Raw genomic sequence first — 18,064 nt, forward strand, 5'->3', positions numbered from 1 at the left:
CATGAAACGGTTTTCTCAGGGGCTTACTACTTTTAGACAATCTATACAAGCAACAGAGCTTTCTGCTACCATCTAAAACAACCCTTGAAGCTTTTATCTGATAAATTGCCCATCTTGGTATGAGTGGAGTAACAATTTTTCTTTAGTTGCCTTCCACGAAGTCAGAGTCTCTTGTGCCTGAAGTCTGCCAGAACAGCTGGACCCAAGGCAGATAGCCAGCATATGTTAGTTTAGCTCAAATTGTGAAGTTTTGACAAAGGTACACCAAGTACAAACATCTCAGAAGTGAAGCGTATAGTTAGGTTGGTTAATTTGTCTTCTGAACAAATGACACATCCAGTTTTAGTGCATTCTCAGCCTGTGCTGCTTTATTGCTAAAAAAATTTGTATACAGGTGCAGAGTTTCCAAGTTCATTTTTAAACAGTTCCTCTTTACAGTGTCAAAAGAATAAAATCTTATCTTGAAATCCTCAAAGATGCATAGATATAAAAGCAAGCTGCCTTTTGGAAAAACATCAGAATTTGCAGGGAGACATTCTTCCACTGTTACCATGTAAAACATATGTGCAATGGGAGTACATAGTTCCTAGTGACACCAATAATTTCCTCCACTAATCCATGTGAGCATGCCATCAGAAGTTCAGCATAAGAAGTATTTTCTAGCCTGTTTTTTAAGTACTAAAGTAATTTTTAATAATCTATAACTAATACTTCTCCTTTGCTGTTATATCATACTTTTCAAAAGGAGGATGTCTTCACTGACATCCTAAAGTAGCTTATTCCCCAGGTTTTATATTGAAGGCAATAAGCATTAACAAAGGATACAACTGCTTACTCATCACACAAAAGAAAATATATTTAACAGGGTTTAAACCCATGTGAAGTGTACTAAAGAATACCCACTAAGAATTAGGTGACCATGGTTAACCACTGGGCTAAACTGATTTTACAAGTTCCCTTTTTGCTTGAAGAAGTTGGCTCAAAGGATTTCATGTAGTCTAACTTCTGATACCATAAAATAGTTATCTTCTCCTATAATATCTCTATCTTCATTTGGCAATTCTTGTATATCTAGAAAGAGCATTCATGAGAAAAATGTAACCCCCATTCTAAACGCAAATCACGGTGCTTTATGGATGGTTGGCTATGAACTATGAACAGGAGTTAACTTGACACACAATTTCTTCTGCCAAGATGCTTCCTCTTTCTATTTAAGAAAGAGGACTGAGCCTCTGTACATGGAGAAGTGTTCTGCACAAGTTAAGCCCACCTACAAAATTAAGCTAAGCTAGAAGTATGGAATTCTGCAGTAACAAGCTAGTATTCTACATGTTTGAATATAAGTTTAAACTTGGAAAAGTATTAGTGACGCAGGCTATGCCACATGTTCTATGTTATTTTCAAACTGCCAGCAGAAATTCACTGCATTATGCACTAAAAGACTTGGGAAAGATTACAGAGAACACACTAAAAGTTTACAGAAAGATGGCACCCAAATTCCCTTTTATTTAATAAGTGAAATAAAGAAAAAAGACCATTGCAACCTGTGTTGCAGAAGATAAAGACCTTCAGTGATCAAATCTCATTTTCTGTTTTTAAAAAATCTCTTTAAAGAACTTAAAAAATATACAAGATTACCAGTATTTTCAGGTTCATTCCTGCAGGTGCCATTATTGCTGGCTGGTACCAGTATGCTTCAGTACAGCTGCCTATGTGGCTAGAGAGTTACCTGAAAATACTGTCTATTAAAAAGCTATTCAACACCTGAAATATATGTACTGTGCTTATTAATTTCAGTCTTCTCCAAATAATTTCTCTCACCACACCCAAGCTTATTAGCTACTGTCTGGCAAATACTACACTCAATTTGAGTCTGTGGTTTCTGTTACTTGTTTTTTTGTGTTGTTTTGTGTTTGTTGTTTTTTTTGTTTTTTTTTTCCATCAGTTGCTCCCCCCTGCACCTTGTAAGAAACTCTGCACCCTTTTCCTTGCTACAGCTGCAGCAGGTGAGAAACCTCATCTCGCCCCTAAACATGCTTAGTTCATGCCCTGCTTTTTACATGCTCAGGGCACTAATATGAACCAGACAAGAGGTTATAAAGGCGAGTTCTGCTGATTCTGGTTCCTGATTTACAGTTTTGGTGCCATGCTTCTGTCCCTATCTATACATTCTGCCCCTTTCTCTACAGAGGCAGCACATTCTCTAAAAAAACCAAAATTTGAGAATCAAAGCAGGAAGTTCAAGCTATTGGTATATTAATTCCTATTGCTTCATTATGTATAAATGCATATCTCAATTTACTGGTAATAACTACGTTACACTAGACATTTTGAATCATGCATAATTAGAATACTAGCTCTAAGATTTGGTTTGTGGGCCTGTGCCGCTTTCCTTCAGTTTCTCCATGCAGTTCTTCATGCCTAAGGCATTACAAACTAGCCACCTTTTATTTGACCTGCAAACACACTCATTTGGAGGGGAAGCGGAGAGAAGCAGACAGGATTTACAAAGGACACACTAAACAGCAAGTTATAACAGTAAGTTACCTTTTATCTTTAACCTTAGATACTGTAAAGCCTTAGGGAATCTGTCTATATTATAACCTGGTACATAGGTTCAGAGATAGAAACACGCTCTGCTTACATCATGAACACCATCACTTTTGCTAAAACTCTGGAGAAAGTGTAGAGGAGACTGAAAGGGAATAGACGTCAGAATCCACGGTTAGTGCTCTGCACTGTTAAACGAGACACCCTGGTTCAACTGTTGGCTTTTGTGTGCCAGTCAAAGCGCTACGGGGGCAAAATGCTGGATCATTCAGTAAAAGAAATCCAATGAAATCTAACCTGAACTGCCACTATGCAGCTCTGTACCTGAACAGCAAGCAGGATTATTATTTTTGGAGGAAGACCAGACAGTTTCTTAGGGATGCAGTAAGCAATTATTTCTAAGATTGGTTATCCATCAAAAACTGTTCTTCTCTTCCATATTTTTCCTTTCTCTGCCCCAAAAAACACAGTGCCAGCTCCTAACAATGTAATCCTTGTATAAAGTGTCAGTGTCCTGAAGCTCAGTACAATTTCTTCTCACGTACTATCAAGGTGTCTTTGCAAGACTTTGTTTTTTGTCCTAAATTTGACAATTATCCTCAGTTGCAGAAGATGCAATTCCTGAAGGTGCAATCCCAACACAAGTACTGGCTAGACCTTCTGCAGCAGCACTACTGGGTATGGAAACAGCATATACTTGTATCATCTGGGTTTACTACTGCTAAAGAAGGCATGTCAGTACTGGTCACTACACCTTTGATAGCCCACACTGAACGTGGTAGCATCTAACACTTCCACTTAGTTTTAGAAGCAGTGAAATCAAGGGGGTTGGAGCAAAAGTCATGCCATACTACAAGAGCTGAAAGGCAAAGGGATTCCTTTTGTTGCTGTGAATAGTAATTTCTAGTCTAGTAGCCCGTAGAACACAGATCATTATAAGAAGTCTGAACTGGGAAGAATATGCAGATAGCTACATCAGTCTTGATTTCCTCCCCTGCTTCTCTGAATGAATAAACCCTTGAAGCCACAAATTTCGTACTTCTGAAGTATGAACATGACTGTGTTTTCATTATTATTTCATTATTATGTAAATGTACTTGCTGACCACAGACCAGAATAAATTTACAATTTCTCTAATGTAATCAGATAACAATCAAATTAAAGTCCCCTATGGCCAGCTTCCAATTTTATCAATAATTCAATAGCTGGAATTTAAGCTGATTACAACCTTCCAGATCAATTAGCTTTTCATACACATATTACATATTAGCCAACTATTAATTTAGGCATTCTCATGCTTATCTTGGTTACTTTATACTGTAAAAATGCTCACAGCCCTCACAGTCCCATTATCAACTTATGAAGAGCCAAAGGGCTTCACCTCTGTAATTCTGAAATGTTAGAAGCCACTGTTCAGCTGTAAGTTACAGTCCAAATTACTTCAGCTTTCTAGAAGAAATCCAGCCAGATAGATCTAAACCTCTGATGTAATAATAATGTATTCTGAACAGAATTATCTGTTGGGCCATATTGTCTCTATACACTATATATCTGCATTGAAAACAGTGTGAACTATGGACTTTTTAGAACTCCTGTGGCTCTTTTATGTAACCCTTTGACAGCAAATACTTTGCTGGGTGCAGAGGCTATGGCCGTAGATCAATAACCCTTTGCGTTACCAGAGGCTTCACAGTACTCACCTCTGCAAAACTTCAGGTATCAAGAGAAATCAATTATGGTCTGAAACAGAGTGTTTAGCAAGGCTAAAATTATTTTTTTCTGTAAAGTAACATTTTTAGAATTCTACAATTGTGCTTGGGATGTACAAATGTTTTGAGTGTCATGTGTTCTCTAATTTTTTTTTTTTATTTAAAGACCATCTCAGATTGGTCTTTTTAAACAAAGAAAACAAAAAGTACTTCCCACAATAGAAGCTTCTAACTTCAGAATCAGGTTCTCTTCACAGACCAGTATTTGGAAGGGTTTAGTTTCTTCTCTGAGAAATAGAGCAAGTGCTAGACTACAAAAAAGAACAAAATATCGGGAAACTTCAGCTATCCTTTCAAAAAGAACTGTCTGCCCTTCCCCCAGCACTCGTTGACAGTGCTTCAGACATGTGACAAAGCTAGTTTTTTGTTTTTTTTTTTAAATCAGCTTCATTAACTAAGTATTCAAGTGCCAAATTCCCTCGAATGAGAGGAACAGAAGAGGAATTCACCTATCTTCTCAGGAAGAGACTCTTCACGCAACTCCCTGCAGCACAGAGCTCCACAAACTTATTTGGTTATTACCCACTTACTCTACTGTACAGTCTTGCTAATGCAAGTTATTTACTATCACATGCAAAACAGTTATTGCTACTAAAGTTCTATTTTCTTATTAAATCATCTTATGGCTTTGTTTGCATCAGGGATTCTTCCCCCTACATACTGTGCTATTTTGCATTCCAGTTTCAGAGGTATTTTTCAATTGATTCTCCCAAGCACTAAACTACTTTATTCAATGGTACAGCTACTTCCATTTAGAATTTAACCTAACTCTCAGCGCAGGTCCCCCAGAGCTCTGCTGTAAATGGCGCACCTGTCCAATTCTCTTGGAAATGTATTAGATGCAGAGGGTTGTTGGTTTGGGTTTGGCTTTTTTTTCCCATGTTACATACAATAACTCTGCACGGATTACTGGTTTTGCACCAAAGTACATGCTTCTTGACTAATTACTTTAGAGATATATCGTATCAAAATTACAAAACCAAGCTACCCATTCCCTCCCTCCCTCTAACGGCCATTTACAGGCAGGTCTCAGGAAAAAACAATGCAGTATCCTCTCTAAGTTGAAAGAGAATTTTGTTCTTGTAAAAGAGATAAATGGGTGAAGAGCAACACTGGCACCAAATAAAAGACTTTTTCCTAGGAAATCAGAGGATGCCATCCACAGAGCATTGCACATCTCAGGAATCATACCAGTCTCTTATTTGACCAGTCCAAGCTGCCCATTGAACGCTAACTCATTTGGACTTCCCCTGTTCTAAACTTTCCTTCTGAAAGAAGCAGAGGGAGAGACAGAAATTATTAAAATTGAGCTTAGAGCTGGAAAGCAATACTGGAAGTTACCTAAAATATAGGATATTGAATTCTCAACAATACAGGGGTGGGGAATCTCTGATCCATAGGCTAGAGATAGCCTGCTGCACAGATACAGTCTGCAATGTTGTTTTTCAACAGCCCTTGGCCTTATTATATTCTCTCTTACTATTATTAATATTAAGATGTATGTAAATGCAGGATCCACCAAAGGTGTTAAAAGATTCAATAGGACTTCAGCCAAAAAAGGTTCCCCATTCCTGCAATAATGGATAAGTCTTCTATGCACAATTGGCAGATAGCATTTTGCAACCATTAACTTGTTATATAAGGAGGATAATGTTTAACTAGTTATAAAAATTATAGTCAGATCTGAAGAAAAAAATTACTTAACAGATTTTGTAAATGATCTTAAGGTAGAAGAGATGTGTTCAAAATGCACACAAACTCCTTAGCACATTCATACTTTTCTGAGTATATCACAGGATGGGTAATAATAAAATTGAAAATGCTGTACATGGAAGAAAACACCTTCAACAAAGACTAAATAGAAAAGAATCCCAGTGATGGAGATGAGAATTCTGAACACTTAAGTACTCTAGCTTACTATTGCAGTTGGACAGATAGACTAAAAACAAAAAGTCAGCTATGATTCTATGAAGCCCATTAAGTGAATGCATTCTATTTCTAAAGATAGCGTTGCCATTGTCAAAGGGAGGATACTGCATGTTTAGACCATGTTTGTGACATTTCTATTGTATCCTTTCTACTGTTAATTACATTATCATCACTGTTTATCAATAAATTTGTCACTCTGAAATTGTAAAAATACTACTAGGCTCATGCACTGATCCTAACATGGCACTACAGTTTGCTACAAAGCACTAATGCTTATGGAACTATACACATCTCAAATGGAAGACATTGGTGATTTTGTTGTTTTCAAACAACTTGTAACATCATTTTGTCCACAAGTATTAAAATATATATATGTATATATATATGATCTATTGCACATGCCCCTTGTTTTTGTAATCTTTCACATGGGAAGATTTCCAACCAACATAGAGAAAAAGTGGAGCAAGAAAAAGTAAGTAGGCTGAGGCAGCATTTCCTAACACAGCAGTTTTATAAAGGTGCTGGCCAGAAAGGTACGGCAATGGGGGTCTTCTGGGCATGCACTATTGGAGTATTACTTCTGTGAAAGCCATAGATCCTTAGCCCTGCTAGAAATGTTATGTTCTAAAATTAAACTTGAAACCTAATATTGTTACATTGTCATGGATAGGAGTCAGGAAAAATCAGCAATTCTATTTTTTTGTTACAACGCAGGGTTACAAAATGTTGAGGGTTTTTCCTATGGAAAAAGAAATCGGAGGAACTTAAAGTGTCTACTCTCCAGTCAAACAAATTCTTAGGTTTTTGTACATGGCCACACAAAAAAACCCCACCTTCCTCTCTCCCAAGTATTTTGTCATCAAGCTATGCAAGAAACAACTGCTAGCTCTAACGTCAGAAGGCTAAGTATGGGCAGAGGGAAGAAAAGGAAATTCCCAGATCTAAAATCAGGTGTTTCTTACAGCAGACACCTCCCAACCACTTATAATCCTATGATATTGACAGTATTTTCCATCACTTAGGGATGGATCCTGCTTCTACAGACATCTACATTAAATCCCATTGGTTTCAACATAAGGAGGCCCTAAAAGGAAGTGTGCTTTTCTAGCTGCCTCCAATGCCAGAAAATTCAGACCATATTCAGCAAAGAAATCCTATGTTCTTAAAACTGGTGGTTGCCTCATCAAGATCAATGTAACTCTTATCACACAGCTCATCACAATGTTACACACAACTTTAGTGCACCTCTCTGCTCATTACAGTTGGCATTATTTTGATACGCAGTGTCTTGCCCACCACTCCTCAGTTTACGTGTCTGATCCTTTCTTCATGGAAACAAAAAATGGGTAAAGCTGTCATTAAATCTTATTGTTACAATGCAAGTCTAAACACAGACTTAACGCAACTCTACTCTGAAGATTAGGATCAACATCAACACTTGTCCTTACTCTGCTATGGAACTTGGTCCCATAAAATGTCACCACATTTTAAATACAAGAATGCTGCACTTGCAATCTATCATCAAGATTTCAGGATTTCAATTGTTGGCTTTTTCAGCCATTTTCAGGCTGTCTGGCTCTCTCCAGCAGTTTTCTAAAAGGAAAAAAAGAAAAAACCAAGAAATCTAAACCACCCCCCTCCCAACCATGCTATTATCTACCAAAACCTATTAACAGAACCTATATACCTTTATTTGATCCAGATTTGAAAATATTATTTTAAGCTAGTAAGTCACATTTTCTAAATCACAAGCTTGCAATAAGGTGCACTAAGAAGAGCTCCAGATTTGAAGTGGAATAGAATATATATCCCAGTTCTGGGGTTTTTTTGCCAAGAAATCTTACTTGCCATATACAATACCATAGCAGGGAGCATGCGAACAATATACGCTCCCATCTCAGAATGACAGAAAACATCCTATATAATCCATACAATCACAAATGATGGAGACAAAGAATCTTATGTAAACATAAGAACAACAGATTGCGCCTTAGTTTGGGAAGGAATAAGAGGAACCAGAAAAAGGCCCATCCTAAGTATTTCTGCTCTCTCTCAACTCATCCCTCTTACGTGGCTAACAGTCCATTCTCTTGGGCCTATTTCTACCTAGATGATGGAAACATACAGATCATCTCAGTTCTCAGTCCCAGAAGAATCAAAAAGCTGATTCCATCAGCACTATGAAAAGCTGAAGCTGTGCCAAGGAAGCTAAGGGGATAAACTGCAACTTTATACCTCTGGTCTCTTCCATCCCACCAGAAGTTAATTTTTGTAATAAAGAAAGAAGTTCTGCCCCAACTCTTCTACCATAGAATGTTTTTGTTCCTTTTGCTGCTAAAGATTCATAAAAAGCCAGAGGGAGGGAATGATTTAACATAAACCTAATCATTATCCTGTTACCCCAGAGGCCTTTAAAGCTTCATTTTTCTTTGCTAAAAATGAAATGGTGCAGAGTAATTTCTCCTTCTGGTGAAAGCTCTTCATATCCAGCACTTACATAGGTTTACACATGCAAATATACATTTTGATCACAGACTGGGACGATGCATTTACACACTATAGACAAGGTGATTCTGCATTTGTTCCTGTGCATTAGCTGCTTTTGTGAGTTGACATCAAGACATCTATCTACAAAGTCAAGCCTGGGTCCTGAACTAGAAAATACCTGTATGGGATGTCCCCAATCGTTTGGTAAGTTTCTTCCTCATGTCAGAGCAGAAAACATGTTCTGGTTTTCCTGCCGCAACTTCTCATACATGTCAAGACAGTCTGACATACCAATGCATGCAGACACTTTATCTGCTAGGAATTCCAGTATGACACAGTGAAGTACTTAACCTTCCTAAAATGAAGAAGGAGGTATCAGTGAAGAACACCAGCTTCCACTTGCATCTGATTACAAAGTATTTCTCATTTTAAAACAGAATGCAGAAAGCTGGATGAAGAGCTGGCACAGAAGACATTTCTTCGGGGAAACAAATGCTGATTTCTGTTACTCTGCTTTCGAGTTTTGATAAAATAGTGGGGTACTTCTGTGGGAGAAGTCGTCTGGTGAATCAAATGTTGGGTGAAATGGTTGAAAGAGGAACTGGAGAGATCTTTGTTCATTCAGCTCCATGAAGCGAAGGACAGGTTTTCAGGAGAGGATCTGGAATCCCAAAATAAAAAAACAGGAGAGGTAGTTTAGGAATCAGAATAAAATACATTCAACATTAAAATGCCCACTGGTTCATTGCTTTAGAAGTCTGACTTCAATGGACAAAACTAGCTGGCTTCACAAACTGCAATAATCCCTTGCTCTGTAAGATTTTATATCTAACTGTTGATGTCCATAAGCTGGCTAAGCAAATACTACAGAAATGCTAAACTATATGCTTACTCAGAAGCAATGCATCAAAAAATACACCAGTGTTAATTAGCTATGGGGCTTCTTAACTGTGGCTCCAACATATAGCATGACAATGTTGAGGTAGCACCAGAAGGCACACTGCACACAGAGAGAGTGTATTCTGCTATAGCCAGTCACAATTCAAAGAGAGACCATAAACTATCACCTAATTAACTATGAAACTGTCAGTGCTGTAGAGGAAAAAAGCACTTATGACAGCTGTAAGATCACACAGATCAGGTACTTACTTTTACTCATTTCTCCCCACTTATCCACAGTGTAGACATACTTCAATAACTTATCTTGTCAGTGATCTCCTGGCCTGTCATCAGTGACAGTCACCTGGCATCACCTAGTCACAGTAGCTGTTAAGACATGATTCTTCTGCTTTAAGTTTGATGCCAGCCTGCATTGGAAGGTAATATGGGTGCGCTCCTGCATAGCTAGTGCCAGAAACATTTATTATCATTCTCCTGCACTACAACAGAGATGTTAAAGAGAATTTTTTTCCTTTGGTTTCTCTTTCTCACATACAAGAACATGAGGATACACTGTATTTTCTAACCCCTTCCTCTTTTCTGTCTGTATTTCTCATCTTATTCTAATTACCTTAACCCTTTAGTTGATCAAGTTCAGAAATAATCTTCCAGTGACAATTTTCAACTCCTATGTTAGAAGTAGCGAGTAGATCATGAAAATGGAAATACAGCACTCATCACCATCACTTTCTCTCTGAGGCACTCAAGTATTTCAGCTGATCATGAGCTTGACCATCCATGCTCACACTGTTGGGAAAGTCTTATTCTTGTTATGAAGACGGGGAAAAACAGACCTGGAGAGCTGCAACAAAACATGCCAAAGGTTTGTGGCAGAACTGAGAACAGAATATAGCACTCTGTTAACTATAGAATATCTTTATTTCATTCACTGGGGTGGGGGTGGGAATCAAAACTCCAGAAGTTGATTGTCATCCTTAGGAATTTTGAATGTATGTTTCTGTATTTGATAACTGACATTTGGTTATGTTATAGTTCTTCCAATCCTACTGTTTAACAAATACAACTTTTAAGATAACTACTCCAAGTTAATACAATTACACAATTAGTGCCTCTTAGCAGAGCAAAATGACATCATGGGACAGGAATTTTATAACTTTAAAAGCATTCATTCCTGTTAGAATATATCGTTAAATCAAAGTTTCTTTCAAGCAAAGACCAAGCTGAAAGCTGACACTGTGGCAACATTCCAGTTCTCTGAAAGTATCCTACAAAAAATTAGAATCTCAATGACTGATTTCTTTGGACAGAAAAAGAAAAGAAAAAAAAAAAGATATAAGAAAAAGCCTAATCAACCAACAAACTTGACAAGTTTAGTATCTGACATTTAGTACCTAAATAATCTTATGGCTTTACTCACTGTTATTTTTGATCAATCCACATCTCCCTCAGTGAGCCTAGAGAGAAAGAGATGAACAAAAGAAATTAAATTTGCATCTAGGAAGCTATTCAGATCATATGTGATTATCTGCACAAGACACAAAAGATTAGCTGTACCTTACAGGGACTAGTTAACTCTTTTAGACATTCTACATAAAACATGCTAATGTTACTTTTTCAAATGATCACACCTACCCCCTTTCCTTTACTTTACAGGAAAGGATGATCAAGTGAATTGGGCCAAAGTTTCCATACCCAGGACAGGCAAACTTTTAACTAAGAACAGGCTGGGGAAGAGAAGCATACACCCAAAACATGCCTGAAAGGCTTTTGTTCAGAAACCATTCTGCTTCCTGGAGTAAAATCATGTGTTATTCATTCCACAGAATGTAGTTTACACAGTACTGAATTCCCTTTTCCCCTGGAATTTGTTGGTTTCTGCTTTACTGAGAACAGCCTATGGCCCATGCTCGACTGACTACATCTGAAGCATTAAGTATACACCACTACCCAAATGACTTTTTAATTGTGCATATTTTGAAGACAAACAACCTTGTTATGGTAAGCTATCATCAACAGACACATGTTTCAGTTTCATAGGAACTGAGATGGACACAATTTCAGTCTCCAGTAAGGCAAGAAACTCTTTCAGGTTAATAACAAACCACTGTAGCAAGGAAGCATAATGCCTGTTCTCAAGGACGTTGAGCTGACAACCTGACTGGAAGAACAATGGATTGCTATAAGCAGAACTATCTCATCACACAGAACTTAAATTATTAAAAACTCCCAGTATCCTCACCAAAGTATTACTAGCTTCCACCCTCCTGCACAACATGGCATTTCTTCAAGCACCAGGGACCTGCACATTCAGAAAATCCAGTTATCAAATAATCCCTAACCCTGTATTTCAGGGTAATTATTCCATTCTCATGTTGTCAGTTTTGACCCTTCCTACCTCAAGAACCTGCCAAGCACTATGTGACTTTGAGAGATCAACGAACCAACAGCAAATGATTCACAAAACAATTCATTTGATAAGGAACAGTTATCAGGAACTCTCTCAAACTTACTCTACATAATAGAAACAATTCCCAATGCCAATCTTTGAAAAGTTGGATTTTCTTTCACTTATTCTAAACTACGCATTAAAGTAAGTCTTATTATAAAAAAGAAGCAGGTGACACTTAAAGCAACTCATACAAAGGGATGGTTCATCTAATACTGAAATTCAGCTGTCATTAACCAATTTTTTTTAATTTTATTTTAACAAGTTCACTGACTTTGGATGCCCCAGTTTTTAACCACTCTGCTTGATACACTTTCTATCTGACTTTCATAGATTATGTGGGAGCAGAGTTCACACTAGTACCAACAGAACTTGCAAATGCAACTGGATATGAATCAAGGCTATTGAAAATTAGCAGGCACTGAAACTGGTGGTGACAATATCAACTCTACAGTTAAAATCTAGTGGAAATTATGAAGAAAAGAAAAAAAAAGACTATTTTTCTTGTTTCATACCTTACTTACTGAACATACAATCAACTAATCTGGAACAAGAAATATTTGTGAAAACTCAACATTATATGTATTAATATTTTTCTGTTAAAAATTCAGAAAATATTATTTTTATTAAGTTTTGACCTATTGCCCATTCATATTTTTTTTGCTCTACTGTAACTAAAGGTTAGTTTCCATGAACTTTAAATCTCACATTCAGAGAGACAACTTCTTGGATACAGGCAACTTCAGGAATTTCAAAGCCAAAAAGAGATGAAGAACTATATCATAAATAAATTTACCAGCAAAATTGCATATTTGTCTTTTCACATAGATCAACATGCCCTATTACCAATGTACCTGTCCTAGTTTCAGCTGGGATAGAGTTAACTGTCTTCCTAGTAGCTGGTACTGTGCTATGTTTTGAGTTCAGTATGTGAAGAATGTTGATAACACTGATGTTTTCAGTTGTTGCTCAGTAGTGTTTAGACTAATGTCAAGGATTTTTCAGCTTCTCATGCCCAGCCAGCGAGAAAGCTGGAGGGGCACAAGAAGTTGGCACAGGACACAGCCAAGGCACCTGACCCAAACTGGCCAACAGGGTATTCCGTACCATGGGATGTCCCATCTAGTTTAGGAACTGGGAAGGGGGGGCGGGGAATCGCAGCTCGGGGACTAGCTGGGTGCCGGTCGGTGGGTGGTGAGCAATTGCACTGCGCATCATTTGTACATTCCAATCCTTTCATTATTGCTGTTGTCATTTTATTAGTGTTATCATTATCATTATTCGTTTCTTCTTTTCTGTTCTATTAAACTGTTCTTATCTCAACCCATGGGTTTTGCTTCTTTTCCCGATTTTCTCCCCCATCCCACTGGGTGGGGGGGGAGTGAGTGAGCGGCTGCGTGGTGCTTAGTTGCTGGCTGGGGTTAAACCACGACAGTACCAATGTGGAGGAAAAAAAAAAAAAAAAAAAAAAGAGAAGTCAGTGTTCTGACATAATCAGTACACTGGAATTGGAAACTACTAAAATGAATAGCATACAGCTATGCCACCAAGTTTCACCCCACCCCTCACACTCTGTTTTGACCCTTAGTTTTAATTACATTGGTCAGCAAAAGCTCAGATCCAACAGATCTAGTTTTCTGAAATATTACCTTTCTCTCTCACAGGCACACAGAAATGCTCCAGGAGATAAGCAGAATTAACAGGGACATAGAAGATGATTCCTCTTCTCCACAGCCTGACAAGTATGTGACAAAGGAAAGGTCTACAAACAGGTTTATGTAGAAAGACCAAGACATGAAAACTTGAAAGTTAAATGTGATGGTGATGTGCGGAAGATACAGAAAGCAAAATTAGCCCTACACATCACAAGTCCACTAAGGTCCTTCTGATGTCTTAAAAAGTGTCAAATTTAACCTGGAAACCTGATAACGACAAAAGCTTAAATTGTAAATGCAAAATACAATAGAAGTAGCTTACAGTCTTGCAAAAAAATCAGCTGCCTTCGTGCTTCTTTCACTTTCTAGGTAACTTTTAAAAAGGCATCTAAACCCAATCTATGAGGCAATGTAGAGAACTGTAATAGAAAGGCTAAGACTGGTGTGACTGGAGAAAGAAAGGGAGTGCCCAAGTGTGGAGGCACCAAAAAGAATGTAGAGCAGGAACAGGGTTCTCAAAAGGGCTTGTGTTAATGGCACCCAGGTTAGCAGGTCATCAAGACCCCAGCACATCCCCCTGCAATTTCAGAAGACACCCAGACCTGGAGACAAAGAACACTGATAATCCACAGAGTGGGACAGGGCAGAAACGCAGACCACTGTCACCTCCAAAAGGGTACAAAAAGGCGTATCTGAAATCTAGAACGGTTGCCAACCTAGGAAGAGGCCAGAAGACATAAGGACCTGCCAAGCTGATGTCCACTGTCCTCTACAAGGGCTCCTGAACTTAATGTCTGGACACGAGCAACATAGCACCAGACTGCTGGACACACAGCTTAAACACCCTTGCTATGGTGCTTGGCTGCTGGATAGACATCTCAGGCACTACACACTTTCTGCCACTTAGATTGCAAGCCTGAGTGAGCATTTTGTTTCACTTCATATTTTAAATAAAATCACCTTCCTCTCCTATGAGGTTTCCAATGGATATTTGCTACATTGATGTTATAACATTATAACAGTACTTCCTACAGCAGCAGAGAAAATAGGGAATACTGTTTTACAGCTGAGCTTTCTATTCCTTGAATACTGTTCAGGCAAAGAAACAGCCCTTCCTCCACATCCCATTTTAGAGAAAGCCTCTTTTTTTTTTTTTTTTTTTTTTTTTTTTTAATCCTCCAAAGACTGTGCGGGCCCTCGCATCTTGCATTCACATAACCTCCGGCATGTCAGGACTCGTTTCAAACATTCTTCCTTTTCCAGTTTTTAAGAATGAATGTGGGAGGTGTTCAAGAGATACTTCAGACTCTTCACAGACTCGGTCAGAATTTTTAGCCTTAGTTGGCCCACAATTTTTGACACCCTGAACAACAAGTCAGCATCGTACGATGTTTAGCCTTTTTGTGCAAATCTTCACACTGCAGACTCACAGCACTGTGGGTAAGATTGTAAAGCAGTGCATATAGTTAATTTGACATATACCAGGGTAACAGAAAATTCTGATTTTGGGGTGTTTTTTTTTTTTTATAAGACACTACTTCTCACAGCTCTTGTGTGTTCAAAGCAAGAATATTAATCCAAATGAATTTACTTAGTGCTAAAATAGCATACAACTTCACATGAAAGAAAGCTGATTGCTTATTATTCTTGTAATGATAATATAAAGCAGAATTATCTTTATGTGTAATACGCCAAAGGCAAATCCCCTGACATATTTTAACAATTCATACATAGACATGTATAAGCAGCATACTGTGCCTTAATGTTATGTTGCTCATAAGCTGCTATTACTGTTACTACATGAATAATATAGCACATGAAACTGCTAAAATGTTCCTCAGGAAATTTTTCTCATAAGCAGCTACTGCTTTCAGAACATGTAAGATAACATGCCACACCTCCACAAGATCTAAAGCTGTGCTTCTCATTTAACCACTTCAATTTTTTACTTTTACCTGACAAGCACGTTGAAAATGCAGTCATTTAGAATTCTATAACAAACTCAAGATTTAATTATCAAATACAGAACACAAGGAATCTCAAGCTAGCAACAGTAATCCTTTTGCTTTCAACTAAGAAGTCCCCCCTGCTTTTTTTTTTTTTTTTTTAAATTTAAACAAAGCACCATTCTGTAGTACAAAATACCTCCAATAATTTTGAAAAATTTAGGGCGTACCTGACCTGCATGTTACTAAGACAGAAAGGAGAGGTAGTGTTTTTAGTAACAGCTTCACATGTTTCATCATGTGTAAAGTCCTTTTCACCTTATTATCAACAATCACACGAAGTCATAAGGCTACAACCAGTTCCACTATAATCTCTCCACTCTCCATAAACTTATTTTGCGCTGTAGATTACTCACACGTTCTGGTTTTGTCAAACGACTTGGAAGCCATCCCCTTTGTGCACTCCTGTGTCAGTATGACATAAAGACACCAGAAGAGGATGCAACTACCCTAGCAGATTAGCAAAATCCATCTAGCACACAGATTCCAGGAATAACAACGATAACAGAAGAGTAACTATAATCAGCGCTATGTGTGTAGCCGGAGACGAAAAGGCTAATTTCGGATGATACATTTCGGTCTCTCTTCTCCACGTACGCCGTCAGCTGCAGCTGTTCACCGAAAGCGCGTTCTCGGCCGTCCCCGACTCGGCTGTAGGGTACCGCTATGCAGGAAACGGGCTCTCCCTCCCGGCCATCTGCTGCAGCCCGGTACCGCCGCCCGCCCGCTCCCAGCTCCGAAGTTACTCGGACTTTTCAGGGCGGCGGGCGGGTCGAACCGACCCGGTTCCCACCCCCGTCACCCGCGCCCCGGCAGATGTCCCCGGCGGGCGCCGGCCGTCACCACACGGACACCCCCCCCCCCCCACACCCCCTCGAGGCCACCCCAGAGCGGAGGCCGCGCTGCCGGGCGAGGCGGGCAGCCGCGCTCACCGATCCGGCCCGGGGCCGTGGCGCTGGGCGGCGGGCGGAGCGCGCCTCAGGAAGCGGCGGGCGCGAACATGCCCGGGCCCAGCCCAATCACGGAGCAGGATGGGGAGGCGGGTGCGCGGGCGCCCGGGCCCAGCCCAATCAGGGAGCGGGGCACCAGGCACCGGGCTGGGTGCGGTCCCGCGCCGGAGGCCGTTGTTCCCCGCCGCACTCACCTGAGCGCGGCCGAGGCCGCGGGGCCGCGGCCGGCCCCGGCCTCTCCGCCTCTTCCTCTCACTCCGCCATCTTCCCCTCCTTACCTCGGCCACCCGGCGGGGGGCTCGCAGCGCCCGGCGACGCCGGGCCCGCCCACTCGGCCGCAAGCCTATTGGGTGCCGCTCCGATGCATCAGCCGTCCGGTTTTGGCGGTGATTGGCCAGCAAGCGCCGTCCATCACCGAGGCTGGCCTCCCGCCTCCGAGCCTTTCCTTTCTGATTGGCCCCGGGGAAGGCACACGCCTGGAAAAGGATTGGCTCAAGCCGCGCGAGCAGGGCTGGCCTGGGGCGAATCCTCCGGTGACCTCCACAAGAATTTAAAGGAGCCGCTCGCGAAGCGGGGGGGGGGGGGGGGGGCGGCGGGAACGCGTGCCCCGCACCACCGGGGAGCGGGCGCCCGCGGCGCGAGGTACCCCGGCCCGGCCCTGGCAGTCCGCCCGCCCGCCTCGTCCGTCCGTCCCAGGAGGGAAGGGGTCGGAGTGGGCCGCGGGGGACCCGTTCCGGCAGCCCCGCCAGCACCCGCCTCCAGCTACGGGGCTGGCGGCAGCGCGCCCCGACCCCGCCGTGCAGGCCGGCACCCGCGGCGCGGGGAGCGGGTCCAGGTCCGTGTGGCCCTCACGGGGGCTCCGGGTCGTCCCCCCCGTCGCTCGTACCCGGCTGGTGCCTCACAAGCACGGCCCGCTCGGCCGGGGATTCCTCTGAGGAGCCCCAGGGCGTGACCGCCGCTCCCCCGTCCTCCATTTCACGGCGCAGCGACGGGTCCCCCCTCCGCCCCCGCCGGCGGCGGCTGCCTGCGGGAGATCCCGGCTGAACCTGCACGGGCCGCGGTTAGGAGTGCTCGGGATTGCTCTGACTGACTGCCTTTATTCATTCTGCCAGTTTTTGTGTCATCTGCAAAAATTATTTTTTTTTTTTTTTAGCAGCAGTAACGTTACACTTCAAGCTGACTGGTGAATGTATGGAACAGTGTGAAGAGGAGTACTTACCCATTCAGAAAACTCTTGAGAAACACCCCCATTTAACCGTGATTCATCACAGACAACTACTACGAGCCATTTCAGTTGAAACCTTAATCCATTTCATGCACCCTTTTCTACTACGTAGTGTTTTAATCCTTAAATGAAACACCTCTGCCAACT

General features: G+C 40.9%; 1 long non-coding RNA gene across 2 annotated transcripts; it reads right to left on the reverse strand.

Moving 5' to 3' along the window:
* Window positions 1-340: 340 nt before the first annotated feature.
* Window positions 341-17,000, reverse strand: LOC115348093. 2 transcript variants are annotated; one of them, XR_003925739.1, is made up of 5 exons: window positions 16,887-17,000; window positions 11,053-11,089; window positions 10,246-10,476; window positions 9,885-10,079; window positions 9,383-9,396 (listed from the first exon to the last, which is right to left on the reverse strand). It is a non-coding gene; the product is annotated as an uncharacterized LOC115348093 (long non-coding RNA). The 2 variants fall into 2 exon arrangements; XR_003925738.1 differs by lacking the exon at window positions 9,885-10,079 and having other exon boundaries at window positions 341-9,396.
* Window positions 17,001-18,064: the final 1,064 nt, after the last annotated feature.

The sequence above is a fragment of the Aquila chrysaetos genome, chromosome 2, assembly GCF_900496995.4.
Source record: "Aquila chrysaetos chrysaetos chromosome 2, bAquChr1.4, whole genome shotgun sequence".
Taxonomy (NCBI): Eukaryota; Metazoa; Chordata; class Aves; order Accipitriformes; family Accipitridae; genus Aquila; species Aquila chrysaetos.